Raw genomic sequence first — 24,262 nt, forward strand, 5'->3', positions numbered from 1 at the left:
AAAGACTAAGGTCACAATGTCTGCAGCTAAAGAAAATTAAAAAAAAAAAAAAAGTTTTCTCTTTCAGATATGCTGTCTTTTTAAACAAATTAATTGTTCTCATTCACTTAAAGGAGAACTCCGGCGCAAAATGAACATTTGGTCTAATAAAACATTGGTACCTAGTCAATCGTTCTCTGGGAGTTGTTTTCACGATAATCGAATGTAAAGAGTTTGATCTCTAAAAACTGTTTAGCGTATAACGCTAGTATATGGGCATAGAATAAAGAAATCACTAGTTAATACCACTAACAAGGCTCAAAATAGCCCCACACTAACACAGTAAGTAATGAGGGTCCATACATGCAAAACGAAGCATTAAGAACTTTGTAAGTGTACAGACCGTTTAATAAGAAGATACTTTATAAAGACAGTTTATAAAGACAAAGGAGCCATCTTAGAAAATAAGTCTCGATAAGTCGATCCCCGAACGCCGTTTGAACTCATTCATCAAAATGAACGAATCTTTTTTCGAGTCATTTGGTTGATTCAACGAACAAAATGAACAAAGACTCGAAAAAAGATTTGGTCATTTTTTTTTTAATGAACGAGTTCAAACAGGAGAGTCAAGAATTTGCATCACAGCAAGCATTTGTGCTTATAAAACGTAAACTTGTTTATTTATTTTTGAAATGACCGATCGTTTCGCTAGATAAGACCCTTATTCATCGTCTGGAATCGTTTAAATCCCTTTGAAGCTGCACTGAAACTGTCTTTTGGACCTTGAACAGTTTGGTTCCCACTGAAGTCCATTATATGGAGAAAAATCCAGGAATGTTTTCATCAAAAACCTTAACTTCTTTTCGACTGAAGAAAGAAAGATGTGGACATCTTGGATGATAGTGGTGAGTAAATTATCAGCAAAAGTTTGTTTTTTGTTTTTAAAGTGAACTACTCCTTTAAATAAGGCAGATCAATAATATTGTTGAATATTAAATGTCCCCAACTAAGCAAGCCACAAGCCAAGGCAACAGCAGCAATGAACCAAACCTCCATCACGTGACAGAATGGAGAAAAAAAAAAAGAAACCAGACTCAGTCGGGGGCTAGTTCTCATCATCAGATGAATCAAAATTAATTACATTTAAATTTATAAAAATTAAAAACACAATTTAGGGTTATTTAGTTTTCCCAAGTTCCCCCAAGAAACTTTACATTCGATCGCAAAGAACTCAGCAGTTTTCCTGGAACATTTTTATAGTGTACTCATTGTTTCTCAGGGGAATGCAAAACATTTTGCGAGCGAATTCAAATCGCAAATCGTTTGCGAGAGAGCGCAAAAGCATTCATTTTTCATCATTTTTACGTTACCAAATTAGCTTAGAACGGATTATACTGCAAAAGTTAAACTTCAGAGCCACACATACACATTTAATTCACTCAGCGTTGAGGTAATATCTTAATGTGCCTTTTTACTCGCATAGGAGGGTTTTCTGGCTTCCAAAAAGCTTTTACAATTGTTTGTCATTCTGTGGCAAAGAATAGGCCAAAAGGAATTGTTCCAATGCCATCTGCTCTTTAGTTGAGGAATATCAGGGCCGCTTCAGAGACTGAAAAATCATTCTGCCAAGCGTAAGACTGACTCACTGGAAGTGCTCAAGCTGTTCACAACAAACAAACTCCCTGGCTTTTGCCCTACATTTGACCCTCTGTGGAACAGCTTTCCAAAATCGGTCTGCTGTACAATACCTGTTATTTAAAAAGCCCATGTCAAAATACTCTTTCCCTGCGGTGAAAATGGCTCTCAAAAGCATTATGCACTACCAAAATAGAATAAAATTCCACTTTCAATTCTACTCTAAACTCAATATGACATGGTTTATATTCCAGAGCATCGTTACTCTACTTCCAACCGTATAACGTTTCCAATGGGATGAGGATCACATTAAGCATCAGAGCGTTCATAGTTGATGACAAGTTCAATGACAAGTTGAACCTCTCCGATCCAAAACCATCACTTTCAGGTTTTGTTTGAACACATAAATTAATTGATATGAACACTGACTGCAGCACAAGAACCAGCGCCAGTTTGGTGGAAAAGAGGTATTAGTGTACAACAGGCACAATTGGTCATCACACCAAATGATTTAATGTGTGTTTGGGTTTTGTGTCTGAGAGAACAAGCCCTAGTATCAGGAGCGCAGAGACTCAGGAGAGTCCCCAATCCACATGAAAAATTCAGGCTAACAAAAAAGACTAGTTTTTGATGGCTGGTTCAAAGCCCATTACAGCTCGTTTGAAAAGTTACCAGTGGGAGAAGTTCTTCAATGAGTCTAAGAGGAGCAAGCATGATGATGTGGCAGATATCTTCTTTTTTTTTACCTCCAGAATCCCTGACAGAATACTTAAAAACAATGTCAAGCCAGAGTCCTGATTTTGAGGGACTAAAGGGATTGAGGGATCTGTAACACCAATTTCCCTGCCTGGGAAAATTCAAAAAGACTAAACAGTGGATTTTAAAACCTGCATCTTGTTCACTAATCACCTCTAATCTTGTTTAACCAACCAACCAACAAAAAAAAAAAACTTGTTTTCTGTCCAAATACACTGACACAACACGCAACACTTTTGTTTTTGCCCCCATTTTTCATGAGCGTACTCAAAGATCTAGACTTATTTAGACTTTTTCTAAAATATTGTTCCCAAATCTGTCTAAATCTGTGTTAGTGAGCACTTCTCCTTTGCTGAGATAATCCATCCACCTCAGGTGTGGCATATGAAGATGCTGAGTGATTAGACCGCATGATTATTGCACAGGTGTGCCTTAGGCTGGCCACAATAAAGGCTGGGGGGGGTGGTGGGTCCCAATTGCACAGTCCTTGCTACATCTGTGGCATTGTGCTGTGTGATAAAACTGCACATTCTAGAGTAGCCCTTTTATTGTAGCCAGCCTAATGGTGCGTTCACAGTCACACCGGACGCAAATAGTCAATGCAAAGACGCGTTACGCACGTAAAAAATTCCTGCGCCGCGAATGAGGCGTAGAGCGCGGCGTGGTAGATGCGAATACGCCTCATTCGCACGAATGGCGCGTTAAGTTAGTGCTATTTGTGCATTCACGCGGTTGACTGCCGCCCGAGTTGAAAAATCTAAACGATTCGCCTCCGAAGGGTCCGGTGGACACAAATACGGCGACGATGATCCCCACGCCGCTGTTCTGCTCTCCAGAGCAAATACAGAGCGGCGACTCTCTCGATGAATGCTCGATCAACATAAAAAAGATGGCCGCCAACGGGTTTCGTTTCTGACGTGCGTAAATTTCGCTTCAAACTTTTGTTTTTACGCAAGTCAGTTTCACTCTTGACGCGCGAATTAACACAAAGTGGTCAAGCGTCAAATAGTCAGTTGAAAACATAAATAAACAATATATGAGGAAATACAAGTAAATGAAACTATGGAATCGTGTGAAATGTGCAACAAGGTTGTGTAGATATATTTCTGCATGTCTCATTTTATAATTATTTCACGGCCACTCCTCATGAGAAAATACCAGTGTTTTAGTCGAGACCAGCTCACTCGAGTCCGAGTCAAGACCGAGACCATAGAGGGTCGAGTCCGAGTCGAGACCGAGATCATAGAGGTTAGATAACCTAAGGTTGGGTCTCAAACCAGTCTTAAAGATATCTTCAAGAATATGTCAAATATTTGGTGGTAACAATAAAATTGGCACCATACTCAAACAGTAAACCAAATATACCATGGAATCATGTATACTGTAATGGTAAAAAGGTCACATAGTGGTGTAGGGAATATTATTATGATTATTACTTACAATTGTTACAATCAGTAAGTGCTCTTTAACAGAACATTACTGCACACAAATTCTGTGTTGCTCTTATATGCAAACTGAATTAGGGATGATAAGGCAGACATTTTCACACATCTTACCCGGGTCCTGCTGCATTTGCGTGCCGCAAACGTTATAGTTTCAAGTCATGCGCAGTTGCGCACAAGAAAGTCAGCAATCATTGAACGTTTGAATAAAACAACAATTTAAAGAAGTATTAACATACAGTAATAATCATGACATATTTTGAACTCGAGAGGACTCGGAAACAAGTCTGAGACCCGACTCCCAATATGTTCGAGTATGAGTCAATTCCAAGTCAAAATACACATGAGTCCATGACAAGACCGAGTCCATTAAAATATGGTCGAGACCGAGTCCGAGTCTCGAGTGCACAACACTGGAAAATACCACAGTACCACATACTTGAAGTGAATGAATTGGTAATATATATATATATATATATATATATATATATACCCTCAAAATAATTCTTCCACAATTCATCTTCAATAAACTATTGTGGTCCCAGATGCATTAATCAGTCACTTAAGTGCTAATTATAGCCAGTAATTTCTCTTCAGTGGTTAAATTCAGTGGTTGCCTTTTATCTCTGTGAAGGATAATGCTATGCCTGTAATGCTCAACTGAATGAGACAGAACACTGAGATATGCCAGCGCAAACTTTTACACCATGCCCACCTTACAACAACAATTAGCACTTTTGTTCTATTGGGTGTATTTTGTGGCCGGATGCTCTGAGCTTAAGACTGGATATTTTTTAAATTAAACCATGTGGGTTTCAGCAGCAAGCCTGGCGCGGATCAGGCCCCGTGTTCCTTTGCAAGACGTCTGGCAGCCAAAAGCTTGCAATCTGGCACCAAGACACTGTCATCGAGGTCAGGGAAGCATATCTGAGCACACCTGTCAACACAGATGTGGATTAACAAACAGTTGTATTCTGAATTCACACTACCATAACTCTGGCAAGAAATCCTGCAATATTAAGGCTGATAAATAAAAGATCAAGGAGAGGCGACATTTCTTATTTAGCAAACTACCGTAACGGCTGATTTCCTGAAGCTGTCAAAGCATTTCAATGAACCAAAAGTTTGATTATATTGATCTCAAGATCCCAATGCCAAGGATGCCCATTGAAAGAGAACAGATATGATAGAGATAGTATATGGGGCATGTCTTTTAGAATTGATCGTAAAACAGTCCTCAATCAGAATGCCCTTGAGAAGGTGAACAAGTCAGACATGACAGCACAGTTACACAGTTTAATACTTCCCCTCATGTCTCACCTCACTATCTGTCCAGCCCGTTCTCATCCTTTAGCGGCATATAGAACACTATATGACAAAACGGCGCTATACTACGCACATGGCACCCTTTATCGTTAATATTCACGCGAACCCAAGGTGTCAAAAATGCAAGCGCGTGTTATATTAACTATAACGGGTGTCATGTGCGTAGTATAGCGCCGTTTTGTCATAGCGTTCTCTATGACGCTAAAGGGTGAGAATGCGTTGATCTGTCTGTCTATTTGCACACATGCATGGACAAACATGACATCCATCATGTCAACTTCTCTATCTATGGTCCAGGCACATGTCAGTGTCTATTATTTATACATCTTCAACATAGTGTTAAATATTTTTTCTAAAATTAGCTTAGAGGTGGAAAAGAAACCTAGAGGAATATAGCCTTGCAAGTGTTGCAAATGTGTGTATACGTTTAAAATAAAGGGGGTAAATGCAAAGTGTTTTGTGATTTTTGACATATATACACATTTACAGTAGATTGTAAATTTATAAATGGCAAAAAATATATGAGGAAATATATGTAAAATTATCCAAATATATTTATGCTTTGAAATATATTTAAAATATATCAGAATTAAATGTGAAATGTGCAAGAAAGCTATGTAAATATTTTCTTGATGTCTGATATGTTATCATTATTTCATGCATTCATTAAATTGAGCGATATCCTTTTAAAAATTATTATAGCAATGCCTCTCAAAGAGTTCAGTAAGTACAGTTGATTATGCTAATGTGTAAATAATAGTATGAATATATCAATATCTTGTGGAAAAGAACGAGGGAAGAGCCTAATTTCTGCAAAGGACATAAATTAAAGAAAACTTCGAGCATTATGATATGCATCCTAAGATTTTGTCTTTGAGTCTAATACTTTTAATTAGGCGTATTCCCGTATTTTTTCAGTCCTGGTCCGCCTCGCTTAGATCTACATTTTCAACATGTCACATAGTAACACTGAAACTCATTAACTCCAGAACTATATGTAATATATGCTAAAATTATGCCATGCAGAGCTTGTGGGGGTTGACTGTTGTACATAGTGAGAATAAACATTATGTAAACTTGAGTACAGATTAATTATCGTTTCCATATGCAAATAAACAATTTCCATTATATCCATATGTAAATTACAGCTTGTGCAGCCAGATCTCTGAGGTATATGTGCATTCTGCGTGGATATACTGAACTCCTTCTGTTTGACTTACTCTGACGTGTTTGTACATACTTAAAAGCAACAAAAATTGTGGGGATAGTTATGCTTAGTAAATGCCAATCAATTATATGCATTATGAGTTTAAACCCTTCAGTGAACATCGGAGTAGTTTCCATTACAGTGTTTTATGCTTTTGCATGGGTGCCAAAATATGCCAAAACTCCTTTATTGTATATCAGTAGATATGTCCAGCAGAATTAACCTATCCAGTTTATTCCATGTCTTTGAACAGGCTTTTTTATTTTTAGCAGTATAGCGTAATGTGGATGTTTGTGGACCATATAGATAGAGGGTAAAAATGTTGAACTTGTACCTTTGCTAAAGTGATAATCAGGTTGTTAGTCATTTCCATTCTTGGTCCATTCACTGCTGCTCTCTAAAATCCACACATATTGTATACACTGGTCATGTCTTGCAAATGTCTGTTAAATGTCTGAGATTATACCTCAATAACTGATTTTGCAGAAATCTTCCTTATGTATTAAAATCATTCAAAAGATTGTATGACAGCATTGGTATGACGAGCTAAGTAGTTTTTCCGTTTGACTGGCATTTAATTACCCTGCGATTTTTCTCCTACCTGAAATCTTAGCAGACGATTCATCCGAACTTAAGGGGGTAGTTCAACTGAAAAATTACATTTCTGTCATCATTTTCTCACTTTTATGTTTTCAAAACCTACATGATTTTCTTTCTTGAATTAACACGACCAGATTAACCAGCCATTTATTAAACGTGTCTTCCATTTATTATTGATCAATACCCTTAGAATCACTCATTGCAATGTTTTAGAAGGTTAAAGGTATATGTTTATGTCTATTAGCAAAGGACAAATCTATGCTGGCACAATAATATTTGGTTTCACTTTATTTTGATGGTCCCTTTAACACATTCTGTTGACTAGAAGTAATGTTGCATCTACGTCTACTAACTCTCATTTAGAGTGTTAGTAGTGCATAAGTAGACTCTAATGAGAGTCAGTTGACCATCAAAATAAAGTGTCACCTAAAATGTTATTCCCTTTAGATTTACTTTTTTTTTTTTTTGGTTAAAAACTTTGTTACTGTGTATTTGAATATAAAGCCAGTTAAACTTCATTACTCACTACAAGTAAATTTGCAACTACCATATGTCAACTATCTCTCATTAGAATATTAATAGACTGTTCGGTTTGGGTTAGTGGAATAAATTAATATGTACTTGCATAAGTTTCTTATAGTCAGTAGAATTTCTGTTGGGGAGCATCACAATAAAGTTTTAGCAGATATTAAGTAGACAGTCAACTAATTCTCGAATGACTGATAGTTGACATTTAGCAAAGTTACTTATACAAACCTGGGATAAAAAAAGGCCAAACCTTCCTTTTTAAAGGAAGAAGCTTCAAAAAGTTCATGAACAGATGAAAAATGTCTACCAGTATCAGCCCAAATATTTACTATGGGTTTCAAATCTGGACTCTGACCAGGCCAAAATATCTAGTCTAATTGACTTGTTCTCAAGCCACTTTGGGCAGGAGGATTGTCTTGTTAAAAAAATAACATCTGATCATTACTCTTTGGATAACAACTTTTCATTAGTGTGAAGCAAGCCATTCTGTAATATTCTCCTCCACTCCAAAGCATTAAATGACTTTTCACAGTGAAGTAGCTCACCAAATACCAGCAGCTAAAAAGACTCCAAACACAATGTCACCTTCATGCTTCACTGAGGCAGATATGCATTTATTATTATATTTCTCTGCAGGTTATTGAAGACATGCACAGCTCTGAAACATCACCATGCAACTCGTGTTTCAGTGCGATTCATATATTCTGCCAAAAAACGTTTTCTGTCTTTGATGTTTTTATGCGACAGCAATGCATTTTTAAGGTGCATTTGTACGGTGGCCCAGAGAGCTCAACACACTACAGCTGAAGAAACTGCAAATAGAAAAACACCCGCAAATTAATAAAACATTGCACAGTTTCACAACACATGTGTGCTCCAAATACTCACAACACAACCAAATACAGAAACGCGCTGCAAATTGCACAGACCACAAATGGAAACGTATGTTGAGCAGCAAATCATCGTGTTAATATAATTTCTGAGAAATGGCTGCTGATGTCCATTATATGAATAAATATAATTTTGAAATATATTAGAATAGAAAAAAAATTATTTTAAGTAAGCGATCAGGTACGAGAGGGTGTGCTGTATCGTCAAGTCAAGTCACATTTATCTATATAGCGCTTTTTACAATACAGATTGTATCAAAGCAGCTTCACAGTGATAGCATGACAAAATACAACACAGATCAATAATATTGTTGAATATTAAATGTCCCCAACTAAGCAAGCCAAAAAGCAAGGCAACAGTGGCAAGGAGCCAAAACTCCATCATGTGACTGAATGGAGAGAAAAAAACCTTGGGAGAACCCAGGCTCAGTCGGGGGCCAGTTCTCCTCTGGCCAATGAAGGAACAGTGATTATGAAACAAATTAGATCGAAACATTAAGATAATTTGTCCATTTCCATCTGTTTGGAAGTCGAAGTAATCACGCCGAGGATCAGTGCCGATGGCTGTTGTGTCGATGAGGCTGGCACTTAAGTATGAATCAAATTTTTTATATCAGCTATGCATTCCGTTAATTTTGTGAATTAGTAAGTTTCGTTTAGGTTTTGAAGAAATATACAGCTGGCTATCATCAGCATATCAGTGAAAGCTAATTCCATGTTTAATGTACAGAGTGAATAGCAGCGGCCCTAGTACTGAGCCTTGTGGTACGCCATACTGAACTTGTGAATCGTGAATAAGTAACGGCTGAAGGGCGTTGTTAGGCATGACGCGAAGTGGAGTAACCCCTTCAGCCATTACTTATTCACGATACAGCACTTGTCTCGAGTACCATGTTGCTTTTATAAAACGGTTGCCACACAATAAATATATTAAAGTAAAAAAATGTATTAGTGCAACTTTCGTGAAGTAAAATCACTAAAAGCCTTCCTTCCGCTAGAAAAAAATAGTCCCTGACCGTGAACAGCAACAATGTTCCAATGTGTAATATGAAAGCTAAAATAAACACAACATAGGAACCGCAGTGTTGCGCAGCACAGCTATTGACCAATCAGAATCAAGGATTGGAACTAATCATTTTATAAATTACAATAATATTTCCACAATATTAACTATATTTTTGATCAAATAATGGAGCCTTAGTGTGGATAAGAGACTTCTGGATAAGAGAAGCCAAACTTCTTACAATTCTGTATATCCTCCGAAGTGTCTCAACTATCACATGACCTCAACAAGCAACACTTCCTGGATTAGTGTCCCTATAACAATACTCTTCTCTGTAGCTATTATCTTACATGACTACATGACAACAGACTTAACTGGTCAATCCAAATATTACCCATCTGTACGCTAGGGTGGTCTTGTCTCAGCTTATAATTAATTCTTGTCTGAACAGCAGGACTGACGCTTTCCTAGAGCAGGAGTGTAAGTGCAGGCCATCTGTTTGAGTGAACTATGAGTCCAGTGACAGTTAGACAAAGCCAACTTGCATAATGAAATGCCATGTACTACATTATCATTTGCCCTAACTGACCCTTGGCAAACCACACGACAACCAAGAGCTTTCAGTTTCTATATAAGTCAACGATGAGCCCAACTAAGCAATGCATTATAAAATCCAGCACGGATTTTCCCAAGTAAGACATGTTCTTGGACCAACATATTCATGTTAATAAATAAAAAAGGGTAATTGTGACTTTTTATCTCACAATCATTTTGTCATAATCACAAGTTTAGCTCTCACTTTTCAGACTTAAATACTTGCCATTGTGAGTTTATTTAGAAGTCAGAATTCGAAAAAAAAAATTTGAACTCGCAATTCTGGGGAATAAAGTCTCAATTGCAATATATAAATGCGCAATTATGAGGATAAAAAAATTCAAATGAACTTGCAAATGTGAGAAGTCAGAATTGTGAGATTAAAAATTGGCAATTAGCTTTTTGTTATTTTGTCAATTCTGTGGCGGGAAACCACAAGAACTGTTTACCTCAAGAACTCGGTTATTACACTATTATTTGAATGAGTATGACCACAGTGTCTTGCTAAGGGTATAGGAAAGCCTTCCTCTGACACTCTTTGACCATGTCTGAGAAACTCGAGCAGCTTGGACAGCAGTAGGGAGACGGTTTCAGCCGTGTGGCATCAACAGGCATGCTGGGAATAAACATGTGCAACTGTCATTCATTTCTGTCCCTCTTTTGTATAGAGGCAAAATGAATCTCAACAACAGGACCACCAAAGGCAAAAGTCAGTGCTCATCAAGGCACATGGTTATACAGCCTGAACACTAATGAGAAAGATGCTGCGAGTGTGACAGCCTCGGTCTTGAATGTCTCTTGGGGGTAAGGAGTATTGAATGTAAACAACATGGAGGAACAAAGAGTCTGCGAAGACCACTAGTTGCCCGTATGTAGTCTTACATGCACATCAATGGCAATACGTAAGTCCTGCTCTGTGCCAGCTCCATAGGCCGTACACATGGTCAGCCTATCCGTTCTCTCCCCAGCCATCTGTGGACATGCTGAGCGCCCAAATCATGGCTGTGTCTGCCACTGAAACATGTTGCCTTCTCTATGAGAACATGGCAATGAAGTCATCCCTGTTGGGATCACTCTCAAAGGGTCAATCTGCTTTAGCTTGTTTCAAGACGAATTATTATTTAGTCGTATGTTTGTCCATGTATTTGTTTTGCCTCTACAATATTATATTTAAAATGTCTCATACTCACCAAGGCTATATTTATTTAATTAAAAAAACAGTAACAATGTTGTATTATTACAATTTAGAATTCTTTCAAACCTGTATGCATTTCATTATTCCGCTGAACACAAAAGAATATGTTTTGAAGAATGTCAGTAATTGACATTGGACTATTGACCCCATTGAATGTCAGTAGTTGACAGTGAAACCCATTGACTTCCATAGTAGAAACATTTTATGGAAGTCCATGGGGTATATCCACTGTTTGGTTCCCGACATTCTTCAAAATATATTATTTTGTGTTCAGCAGAGGAAAGCAATTCATACAGGTTTGAAACTTGAAAATCAAAGTTCAAGAGGGACTTTGGTTCCCTGAGCTAAACAGCTAGTTGTCATTCAGCGGTTGATGCTAGTGATAGTCTTGCACTAATTAATGAGGGTTTGTGTGTGGGTCTCTCTCAAAGGAGTCGGCTAATGAAAGAGACTCCTGCTGTATTGCCCATTTACCCAAGAACAAGCGCAGCAGTGTAGAGATCCCATCTCTCGCTGTGTAGATTGAGCAGCTGTCAATCAAACTAAAGCCTCCTGGTGCAAGGGAGGCACCGATTCCATTGCTAAAGTGACACAGACTCATGTGCTGTAAATGTGAAGAGCATGCTTATTGTTAATACTGTCAATGGGAATTTGATATTGTATAACTGCAATTGTTTTTATTAAATTCTAATTTATGTATAATAGCTCTTCTACAGACCTTGGTTGTAACGAGTGGTTATTTGAGTTACTTGTTGCCTTTTTATCAGCTCGAACCAGTCTGGTCATTCTCCTCTGACATCAGGCATCAACAAGGCATTTTTTTCCCCCACAGAACTGTACCTCAATTAATATTTCAGACTGATCTCATGACGTAGCGCGTGTATGACACGCCAATTCGTATTTCCATTTTTGGCGTGCTATCAAGATGCATAATCGCTTTCCGGCGTGTTTATGAAAGCCGTTGACTTAACATTATTACTGTATATATAAATATATGACTTACCTCAACCCCGTCCCTAAACCTAACCGTCACTGGGGTTAATGGCATTTATGACTGTTCCCTTACCATCCTAGGAAAAAAAAAAGATCGCTCCCCAGATGTAAATCTACATTTTGCTTTGTTTCGCGCGGACATTTGACGGCATGTACAGACACGCGGAATCACTCGTCTCAGACGTTAATGGCGTAGACATACGGATACACACGGATAGCTCAAAATGCGTGGAGACAACACGCCACTTTCGAGTCACTTTCGAGTCATCGAGTCATATGTTTACGCAAAAGTCATGATGTCATGACTCATGTTGAATATTTTATCCATTCTCTGTAAATCCTAGAGGTGATTGTAAGTGAAAATCCCAGTAAATAAGCAATTTCTAAAATATTCAGACCAGGGGTGCGTTTCACGTACAACTATGTATTTCGCTGCTTCACAACCATAGTACGATGCATCGCTGGAGAAATCAACTACGACCCGAAACCCATTGTCACAAATTATCGTTCAACCACATTGGTTTCGCACGTGGTGGAGTAAAAAATACTTTTAATGAAACTGTTTGAGATCCAATTAACGCTAGATTTTTTTTATATATAAATTACAGACATGTCATCTGAGGACTATTTCTAATTGTTCTCAGTTATTTTTGCTTTATTACCAGACTCATAATTTTGGCTCATTCTTACATAGTAGAGCACGTTTGCACATGCGCACTCTTCAAAATCGGTACTTTAAATCTTTTGACAAACTAAAAGACGTAAATTACATTTGTATGTATTCTAAATAAAAGGCATCCATTCGGTTGTACTGAATGTCAGCTTGCTTATTTTGATCAAGATATGGATTTATTACATCCAAATGTGATGCAATATAGAAACTATGCCTCTAACCACAGGTCGAGAGCTGTCGTTCAAACTACACAACTTTGCGATGCTGTTTGCGAATGTTCGTTAGAACGATTGTTTCCGGAAACACCGACTCGTTGAGCTATGCTGATAACGACAGAACTTCCGACCATAGCTAGCTAGCAATACTTTCGGGAAACGCACCCCTGCCCGTCTGGCACCAACAACACATTCAAAGTCACTTAAATCACCTTTCTTTCCCATTATAATGCTTAGTTTGAAATTCAGCAGAACATCTTGACCATGTTGTTGCCATGTGATTGGCGTTAATGAGCAGTTGCAACAATGGCCATTGTGTGTATGCGTGTGCATATATTATATTTATTAACTGTAATTCATACAAGTACATTTACTTAACGAGTTTGTTCAGTTAAACAGAATCTATTATTGCTAAGACTTTCTAAATGAACCAGAGTGAACCTGTCACGAACTGACTTTAAAGACATCAGATGCAGGGAGGAAGAGGGGTGGCCTGGGGGAAAGAAAACACTCAGAACAGAGAGAATGAAAGGCAGGGACGAAAAAAAGACAAGCATGCAGAGAAGACGACTGCATTCCCCAAGCTCTCTCTTCCTCTGAATTTTCCCATCACTCAGTTCAACAGCCAGTACCCACCAAATCTGGCACTGACTGATTGCAAATGTTTTTGTTGTGTTAAGCAAATTGATTGGCCACTGGTCAGCGTAACCATAGCTATAAAACAAGAGGGACTGCTTTGACATTGAGCTGGATGTTCTGCTAAAAAAAATTACACCTCTAACTTGTGCACATTATTCAAATAATCCTTGGACTTTGTTTGCATGTTAAGTCACATCTGCACCAAGCTTATCCACCGTTCCAGCCATGTTGAGTCAGGCCCTGAAGAGTAATCCATTTAAGTGTTTCAAGTGATTTTCTTTTAAATTCCTCTTTTTTTCTCTCCTTTGCACCACTTGTTGTCTTTTAACAGACTGGTAGCCCATTCCTTAAAGCACCAACATTTCCCCAGCCTTATATAAACAACTTGTCTTGCCATATTTGGTATATGTACAAATAGGTGACATGTACACTAATCAAAACAGCGCAGACCGAATCTTGAATTTATGCAAAGACCAAAAACATGCACATGCACTACCACTACCAGTCAAAATCTGGAGACTATTGGATCTATTAATTCTTTATTAAGAATATTTTCCACTGTATGGGATAATCAGGGTTTTGTTTCTGTTTGTGTGGGTTTTGCTCATGTTTAGTTCTGTTTCCCGTGTTTGAGTTTGATTGATTACTCATTGTTTGATTATCATTTACACCTGTGATTCATGTTGTTGATTGGTTTGTTTGTTCTATTTAACCTTCAAATGGTCTTCGTTTCATGTTTACAATTCTGGGTTTCGGGTCTATACGACCCCAACAATTGATTGAGTAATTGTACAAAAAATATACATGTTTAATCATACAAATAATATATAATTTTTTTTGTTTACTTCTCATCTATTCATTAATGCTGTTTTTGGAGATATAAAGTAATTTTGTATCCATATACCACACAATTCCTCAACTAGGCCTACACTATTAGCTTGCATATGAAATATTATTTTTTATGATACATTGCATTTATGCTCTAGTACTAGGCCTTCTGTGTAAAAATTTTCTTCTTTTTTTGACTCATGAAGAAACTATATTTGTTTGTTTTTTTGTTTTTTTCTCACATTTCCCATTCATTTCAATGGGGGGGGGGGGGTCATATTGACCCCGAAGACAGAAGTGTAAACATTTTTTTTTTATATACCTTACTTACCTCCAGTTTTTGTGTGTGTACAGATAGATAATGTATGAAAAGACACAAAATCTTATTCCAGATGAATGGAACCTTCTTTTTTAACACAGTCTCATCCCAAAAAGTCATACAACTGACGTTTTGGGACGTATTTTGACCATACGTCAATATCCGCCTTTTTAGGGCCCCTTTAAACGTCGGTAGATGGCGATCCCGGGCCGTCATACAACTGACGCTTTACCTTTAACGTCAGTTAGGTGACGGGTTAGGTTTAGGGTTAGGTTTAGGTATGGGGTAGAGTTAGGATCCCATAACCTCATCTACCGACGTTTAAGGGGGCCCTAAAAAGGCGAATATTGACGTATGGTCAAAAGACGTCCCAAAACGTCAGTTATATGACGTCTTGGGATGAGACCGGGCTGTCTTTTTTTATATATAGTAAAATTCGATTGGGGTAGTATAAACCAGGGACGTGCACAGGGGGGTTGCTCAGGTTGCCCGGGCAACTGCCCATATGCCCTTCTCGACTCAGGTTGCCCTTCCGAGGAAAAAAAAAAATCGTACAATGGAGAATTTCACGTAGGCCTAGACAAAAAAATAATATAAAAATCGCAAAGCCTCATTCACTTCCATTCGGGCACTGAAAGTGAAAGTCAAACTGTTTACGTGGCTGCAGTGCCGCACGCGACCATAGACTGCACGCGACCGGTGTGTATGGTAAGGCACCGCAAATTACTCAGGCCGCGCCTCCATCTCGTGTCGCGCGCTAATTAATGTGTACGAAGTCCATGACAAAATGAAGCGAAACTATCCTTCTCGTCACGAAAAGAGGAAGAAGAAAAACATGAGAGTGAATTGCGGGACCAGCAGGTCAGGTAAACATGTGTTCTCTCCTCTCTAGTTTGATGTCAGCAAAGTTTGATGGTTTTTGGTCTTGCTAACCTATCTGGGCAGGCAGTGCATCTCTTGCATCACTTTTTGCCTGACAAAAGTGAGAGTAAAATACCATTATTTATTACGTTTTGTTTTTGATAAACGACAAAGTGCAACAACAGTGTTTGTTTACTGCAGCTCGGAAAACATAACCGCGTCGTGTGTGTTGCGTTCATATGCGCGTGCACGAAATGAAACTCGCATTTTTCAAGCAGAAATGTGGAGACCAGAAATACTGTACAATATGTGAATGATGGCACTCCCAATCAAAGTACACATTATAAAGACACTGATTATCTAGTCTCAGTTTAGTTAAAAACTCTAAACAACTGCACTAATTATGCAAGATAGAAACCAATGTATTGGCAATTTGACATTGATTGACTATTGATTTATAGGCTATATTGAATTTAAAATGATGATTAGCTGGACATTCTGGTCAATATGAATGCAAATCCCTCAGTAAATAACAATAAATCAAGATTTGCTTCAACATGCATAAAAAAAATAAATAAATAAAAATCATAGGCTACTGATTCTGAAAATACCCTGGCTGTAGAGAGAACCAAAGTTAATCCCAAAAGCTAAAGTTCAGGGTTGTACTTTATTATTTTCTTCTTATTTATGTTTACGTTAATATTCACTTGTTATCTTAACATTCTATAAAAATGCTTTATTCAGTAAATATTGTTTGTTTGAACCTCATTCTGTTCTATATTGTTGTACTTGTTCTTTGACTGTTTTGTTTAAAGGAGGGAGGATTGTATGGGCGGTATTGAGTGGCAATGGCAAATGGTTTACATGGCTCACGGCATCACAGATCAGGTAGAGGGCCCCTTAGCAGAATTTTGCTTAGGGCCCCATGCAGGGGGAGGTCAGGATTGGCAAAAAAGGATTGTATTTTTTCCCGAAATCTAAGCGTTTTTTATTTTTTCGAGTTTTTCCATTCAATCCAGATTATTTCTTTTCGAATAAATAAATAAATAATAATATTTAAAAAAAAACAATAAACAACAATATGAGGAACTCTTTTGCTCATTTGTCTCATCTCTGACATTTTGCAATCTTTATAAATAATAATAAGACCATAAGATGAGGCATTGCGTTTGGACATAAACACGGCTAGATAAGGCAATTTGGAAGGTGACAAATTCAACTGAATATATTCCTTCATATAGCCCGTGAGGGGGGGGGGGGAGGAGGGGGGGGTGCCCTTTTTTCAGGTCAGAGCAACTGCCCCTCAAAATTCCTGTGCACGTCCCTGGTATAAACCCCATGACCAGATTGAGGGCTACACTCAGTGTTTCTTTTAGTTAATTGTCAATTCTCATCATGCTTTACTTATTGTTTGTTCTTGTTTCTAGTCCTAAGATGTGTTAAATAAAATTTTAAACCACTGCTATTAGATCCTTTCATGCCTCTTTATTTTAAACCAACGGTGACAGAAGAACTGACCAGCATTACCATTCTCAAATATTTTAGTATTAAAGACCAGCGCTGGGTGTAACTAATTACTAAGTAATTAGTTACTGTAATTTAATTACTTTTCCCTTGAAAATGTAAAGTAAGGGATTACTCTTCATTTATCTGTAATTTAATTACAGTTACTTCTGATGTAATTGAGGTAAATACTGTGTACAGATCAATCTGACCTCACAGCGATTCGTATGCATTTTATGAGGTGTCTAAATTGTACAACCGCACTCGTACAAATTCGTATGAATTATTGTAAAATATGTATGAAAAAAGTGTGAAATGTCATGAGATCAGACATAAAACAATAGTGGGTTTAACATCAAAATGTATTGTCTGATGTTAAAAAGTAGCCTTTGTTTTTATAATGTAACATTCTCCACCTTGGTCTGTTTAAGGATAATTCATGTAATTTTATAGTAGGCTATTTATTTGAAAGAATTAAAACAGATTCATATATCTATCCTTGTATTATTCAGCTGATTGAGATTGATAAGGGATTTTGAAAGTAATTAATTAAAAGTAATTAAATACTTTTTAGAGAGAGAGAGAGAGTAATTAGTACAGTAATCTAATTACACTGTTGAAGAGGTAATTAGTAACTTGTAATTACTTTTTTAGAGTAACTTACCGAACACTGGTAACAGACACAGGCGAGCATTCTTGTACCATCTCCTTCATTATGATGACGGTCATCAAGGGACGTTCAAGGAGTATGAAGACTGGGCACTCCTCCACAACAGTTCCCCCTTCACCATCTGTGAGAGTGAGCAGGAACAAGGTGAACCATCCACAGCCACCAGTGACCAAGAAACCAGAGCCCACCACAGACACTGAGCCATGATACAAAAGCGGAGCCCCAGACCCTGAGCAAATCAGTTCTGACCAGGTACATGAGCCGGCAATATCACTTGTCTCTGTGGAAGAGTAAGAGGTTGGAATGGAGCCCTGCCCCTTTCTAAGAAAAAGTTCTGGACTAATGTTGTCCAAATATTCGGTACTCCGGTACCAAGTCGGTACTAGCACTTTTTAAACGTTACCGGTCAAATCCGGTTCTGGATGCGCATGCATGAAGGGCGTGAAGTTGCTTCATCTTCATGAAAACGCTGAGACATGGCGACCGGCGGCGATACTGATGTGGTGTATGTGTATATTAAACTGCAAAACGACTATTTAAATATTAACCCTGCATGTTCTGCTTGTCTCTGTGTGAATGAACGACGCAGACTGGCGGTTTCATTAAAAGTTACCTCACACACACACTGAAGCACGAGTGACGCTCGCGCTGCTTTCAGACTCTACTGCCTCACGATATGATGATGATTCATGATTCAATTCATGTCCGAGAATCACTTCATGAGCATTTTACCGTTTCATTTGAGTAACACTACCGTCACATTACATGCACAGAAACTCAACTCACTTCATGGCAACCCGTCAAAATAAAAGTTTGGTTTAACTTAAAGAAATTGACAGAACTAATTATATTAGGCTACTCTACAATAGATTTAACTATGTCACCATTAATTAAATATTAATTATATTAATAATGTGTGAATAGAAGGTTGCTTATTTTTTCACTTCATATTTTAAGCAATAGGCTATTTCTCAATATCATCAATATTTCCGTTTAAACAGCATGTCGCCTACAATGCTTTCATAAATTTAACGTCATAAATATTTTTTTTAAAAAATAGTTAAATAAATTGGAAAAATAGTTCAAACTGATTTTGCTGTGGTACCGAGAACCGCAAAATTTTAATGGTATCGGTACCGACTACTGGAATTTTGGTACCGTGACGTTCCTATTCTGGACTATGAGCTCCTTACTGATTTTGAGAGTGACTGTTTTGCCAGCCTGCACCTCGCCTGTCTCATACACTCAATACTGAATTGTTGACGTCTTTGTTTCCGCCATGCCTCCCACTCCCACCACCTGTGTCTGTTCTGTGTCGACCAAGAGCGCCGTTCCTGAGACATAAGTCTGTCCTGTATCAGCTAGGAAATACGTTATGTGAATGCCTGTCTGCACTTCCTAGTCCTTCAGCCCTGTCTGCATTTCCTCTCCTCCCACCTTACCTGTTTGCTGCTTTGTGCCTGAGTGTTTGCCAGTCCAACCCTAGACAGTCCAACCCTTTGCTCCATCTAGAACCTCCGTGCCCATCACTCCACCTCAGCCAGATGGCTCCACCGGGCTTCTTCAGCCCTTCAGTCATCGCTTTGCCTGCAGCATGGACTTCCGGGCCTTCGACCCCAACCTTCCCTCCAGCCCCAAGCGCCCTGGCTTCACCTCGACTAATCATCCCTGCGGCGTTGCCTTGGTCTCTAAAGCCTGCAGTGTCGATCGGACTCTTCGGCTTGTTGGCTCTGCCATTTTTAAACAATCTAATTCTGTTTGGTCACCTTTAATTACAATAGTGAAAATATATGTTCAAATGAAAATATTTCCTTTGTATTTGTCCTAGCTCTGGTCCTAAACACTGTCATTAAACTGTCAAGTGAGCAAATAGCAGAGATCAGTTTGAAGTGCCTCTCTTATGGAGAAGGCGGGCAGGAATCCAGTGCTGGCTCACAGTCGAAAAAAATCACCGTGACTAAATACTGTAGTTTAGTCTATGAGCTTGTGAACCTTACAGAGTGGCCAGTGGGGACATTTACAAGGTCCTGAATAATTAAAGAATCATTGGCAGTTGCAGTTGTTTAAAGACGATGGGTGGAAACCACAATATGACACAAGCCATATCACATTTATTTATACTATACAGATTGTTTTAAAGAAGCATCACAGTAAAATATAGCGTTAACTACCATAATAATTCATCAGTAAACCATCTCTACAGAGGACAATAGTTTAATTCAGTTCAACAACAGTGCAAAGTTTATCAACTATGGAGCAAGTTCACCAAAAAAGAAGCTCAATAGTGTCAGTAGCTCAAGTCAGTTCAATGTTGATTTAAGTCAGTTCATTAACAGTGTCAGTGTACCAAAGGTCATGAATTATGAAAAAAAGCAGCTCTACAGACAACAATCTAAATTCATTTAAAGTTGTATTCTTATCTGATAGTGTCAGTGCAGTCAAATCAATTATACTACTAAATATTCATTGTTTTTTAAACCCCAACAATGAGGATATAGCTCTTGCCGGCCATTATATCGGCGAGGAGAGAACCTGTCACATCAACCTGTTAACCTGTTAGAGGCAACACAATTATCTGTGCTCCAGAAATTTGAAGTGCTTTCCATATTTCCAGATCCAGACAGAAGCCCTGCTGTCTGTGCATAACAGGCTGTGATACGCCTGCTGTGACTAACAAATCAACACTGTGTGAATGCTCTTTGCTCTCAGTGGGAGAATGTGAACACTCTCCACAGGCTTGATTCTGCCCTCGTTTACTGACCATGTCTGGAGACCTGACACAGAGAGGTGAGTGTATAGCATTTGCCATCATTGCCAATGTAATGTCAGAATGACTCCAGTGAAGCAAATGGCAAAGGATCTTCATAAACACTGTCCAAACCTGTATGAGGCTTTCAATTCAGTCTATTGGGCAATACATTTCACCAAAATATACTCTTTGGAAAAAAAAAAAACACATTGAAATCACTTACTTAAGTTGTCTGTGCAAAGTTATAGCCAGTGTTTCTACTCCTGTCAAGTCTTTGTGAAGCTCAAAAATGAATTTAAGAACAAGTACATCTGACTAAAGCAGTGGTTCTCAAAGTGGGGTCCGCGGACCCCTGGGGGTCCGCGAGCTAAAGCCAGGGGGTCCGCGAAATAATTTACAACCTAACGTTTTTTTCCATGCTATGAGTCATGTTTTCTTTATCATCTGAAAACATGCTGTTTATTCCTAAGTAACTTTTATAAAGCATTTAACATAAAACAATACAAAGTAGACACTTAAAGTTTTCTATAGATAGATAATCTATGTCTTTGCGTCAAGTAGACTATTCGCTGCTGTTGATTTTGCGGGACGTGCGCCAGAAAAGGAGACAGAGAGACGGCATGAACCCGCATCCGGTTCTTTTCTGTATTTTTAAAAGGCATGACATTTTGTAGTCATTTATAATGTAGCCTATACACAAATAAAAAAAATGGACACTTTACCGTTTCGGATGATGCACTCTTGTCTTATCTATGACCATAAATAAGAGTATTCCTGTTTCCACTGCTGAGGAAAAATTCCCATGTAATTGCGCGCCGGCGTCTCGCGTGCGCGCACAATAGTCAGTTCTAGCACTGCTACTGTAGATTTGACATTAGAAGTCTGATCATTATCAAAATAAAAGTGCATAGTGACAGGGCCGTACCCACAACTGAGGTTGCAAGGATGCACATCGCGATGATACTGACCTTCTCGTCTGAGGTGCTTCAGCAGACTAACAACGATAGCTCGTCAATGTCAAAATGTTTGAGTCGGAGTGAACTCAAAGTTCCCCGCACGACGCGAATCCCCGCACGACGTTTCAGTCAACGGTCATAAAGTGCGAGATAAGATGTAGGCCTTTATTAACAAACTAAACAGCTGTTTTAGATAAAAGTTTTAAAAAACGATTGAAACAATCAGTTTGCAAAGTATTAATCATGCTCAACTTTAACAAAGGAAAAAGCAGGTCAATAGAAACATACTGTGCCCATGAGATTAACATTATGGATTCATATATTTAACATATACTGTATGTTTTTTTAGCTAATTACAGTAGCTCAAATTAACAACGCACGCACCTATTAAACATAATGCCATTATCATTGTATTTATAGGCTTATGGGCTTTATTTGTGTGCAGAATAGGCCTAATTATTGAAACATTTCTCTTTTAAGGCCATTCCTGATTGGAATATGTGATTGTGTTTCGTGACATCTTGACAAAAAAAAAAAAAAAAAAATGTATGCCACTGACTGACATGCTTCTACTAAATCTATAGTTATCCAATTGTGGGGCCTTAAAACACCTTAAAATGCACATGTGTAGATCAAGAACATCAAAAATTCCTAAGTGAGGGATCCTAAGTGATTCCTAGCAAGATCACTTTCGTTACCTCAGTAGGCTATTTAGAAATTCCTGCATAGTACCCTGGGTGGAGACCATTCATTTTGTGCAAAAATATTTCATTTGCCGCTCACACATTAACTTTGTGCTCAATAACTGTTATAAATATGAGGGGGGTCCTTGGAATTTTTTTTCCCCTGAAAGGGGTCCCTGGCACCAAAATGTTTGAGAACCCCTGGACTAAAGCAACAATAGGCTACAGACCAAATAAGACATATCTGTTCAGAATTAAAAGGGCATTGAAATAAGACACACCTTCACCTTGCTGCTTTAAATCAATGCACATTAATGTCGGCTAATACCACTTACCCCTGTGCAAGTATTAAATGTCCAAATATTTCAGTAATTAGTTTCCTTTTTTTAAAAAAAAAAAAATTTGCTGATAATTTACTCACCCCCATGTCATCCAAGATGTACATATCTTTCTTTCTTCAGTCGAAAAGAAATTAAGGTTTTTAATGAAAACATTCCAGGTTTTTCTCCATATAATGGACTTCAATGGGAACCAAACGGTTCAAGGTCCAAATGAGAGTTTCTGTGCATCTTCAAAGGGCTTTAAACGACTCCAGACGATGAATAAGGGTCTTATCAAGCAAAACGATCGATCATTTCAAAAATAAATAAAAAAGTTTAAGTTTTAGAAGCTCAAATGCTCGCCTTGCTCTGTTCTGTGATGACCGTTCGTGACTCTCCTGTTCAAACTCGTTCATCAAAATGAACCTTTTTTTTCGAGTCTTGACTCAAAGGGTCCTTGATAAGACCCTCATTCATCGTCTGGTGTCGTTTAAAGCTGCACTGAAACTCTCATTTGGACCTTGAACAGTTCGGTTCCCATTGAAGTGCATTATATGGAGAAAATCCTGGAATGTTTTCATCAAAAACCTTAATTTCTTTTCGACTGAAGAAAGAAAGACATGGACATCTTGGATGACATGGGGGTGAGTAAATTATAAGCAAATAAGTTTTCTTTTAAAGTGAACTAGTCCTTTAAAAAACAATGTGATGATGTTTAGACATTAGTTTATTTTAATAACAATCAATTTAATTTTGTGTATAGGGCTACTATTAATAAGTAGTAAATAAAGTGCTAAATGGACACCTTTGACGTTTTGCCAACGAGTGGTGCTTTTTTAAGGCAAATTAATAGTGCAAATATACTTTAATCATGACAAACGCTCGCAATAGTTGGTGCACGTTAAAGAAAATGCCAATGTTAATGTATTTGGACTTGGCAGATTAGATCTGCGATGTTGCTGCTGCAGAGCAAGCATGGACTTGCTATGACTAATATAGATAGAAAAGACACGCTGCTGTGAATATGCCGCTGCCGCATAAAAAGACATACTCCATAAATCCAGTAGCAGATTTAGGCAGGTAGAGCTGGGGTAGGTAGAGGGTTTCAGAGGAACTAATAGCATGCCAACAGCAATCACTGAACCAGACTATTTAAATGCAATATATGTATAATAATATATATGTATACAAATAGACTTATAGTTTGTTTCCCCTCTTGAATGTGTATACTATTTCAAATATGATAAATGTTTGGAATAAAATAATGTGTCTTACGTTCAAATATGTTTACTGTAACTGCAATACCTTATTCCACATCTCACTTCCTTTTCTTTTATATCTCAGTCCCTTTTATATCTCAGACCCTTAGGCTGTTTGTCAGTAGAGAGTAGCCGAGAGACCTCGTGTTCCCATTTGGTTTTGCTAGCATGAACACATCTGCGTCCTCCAAACGTCTCCCTCAGGAACCTGTAACTGTGGAGTGCAGAATCACGCTAGCTTGATGGAGAAATAAACATAACATTAAGCATCGGGAAAGTAGAAATGCATCCTGAATGAATCCAACTGTCTGGAAATGAGAAATGAGAAATGACAAACACAAATGTAAGATTTTTATGCATTGGTGTACATTATGCATTGGTATACATAGACAGTTTAAACAAATTTGGGAAAAGGTTTTTTAAAGACCTCGTATCATAT

At 38.0% G+C, this 24,262-nt stretch overlaps 1 long non-coding RNA gene across 2 annotated transcripts in view; it reads right to left on the bottom strand.

The window, feature by feature from the left end:
- Positions 1-24,262, bottom strand: part of LOC120460554 (uncharacterized) — a 107,159-nt gene that overhangs the window by 55,291 nt on the left and 27,606 nt on the right. Inside the window, exon 2 of one of the 2 annotated variants that reach the window (XR_016169039.1) lies at positions 17,851-17,977. The exons of the other annotated variant lie outside the window; for it this stretch is intronic. This is a non-coding gene — a long non-coding RNA (uncharacterized LOC120460554). The remainder of the gene's footprint in view (positions 1-17,850; positions 17,978-24,262) is intronic. 2 annotated transcript variants of the gene reach the window in all.

Source organism: Pimephales promelas, chromosome 6, assembly GCF_988280905.1.
Source record: "Pimephales promelas chromosome 6, fPimPro1.hap1.1, whole genome shotgun sequence".
Classification (NCBI taxonomy): domain Eukaryota; kingdom Metazoa; phylum Chordata; class Actinopteri; order Cypriniformes; family Leuciscidae; genus Pimephales; species Pimephales promelas.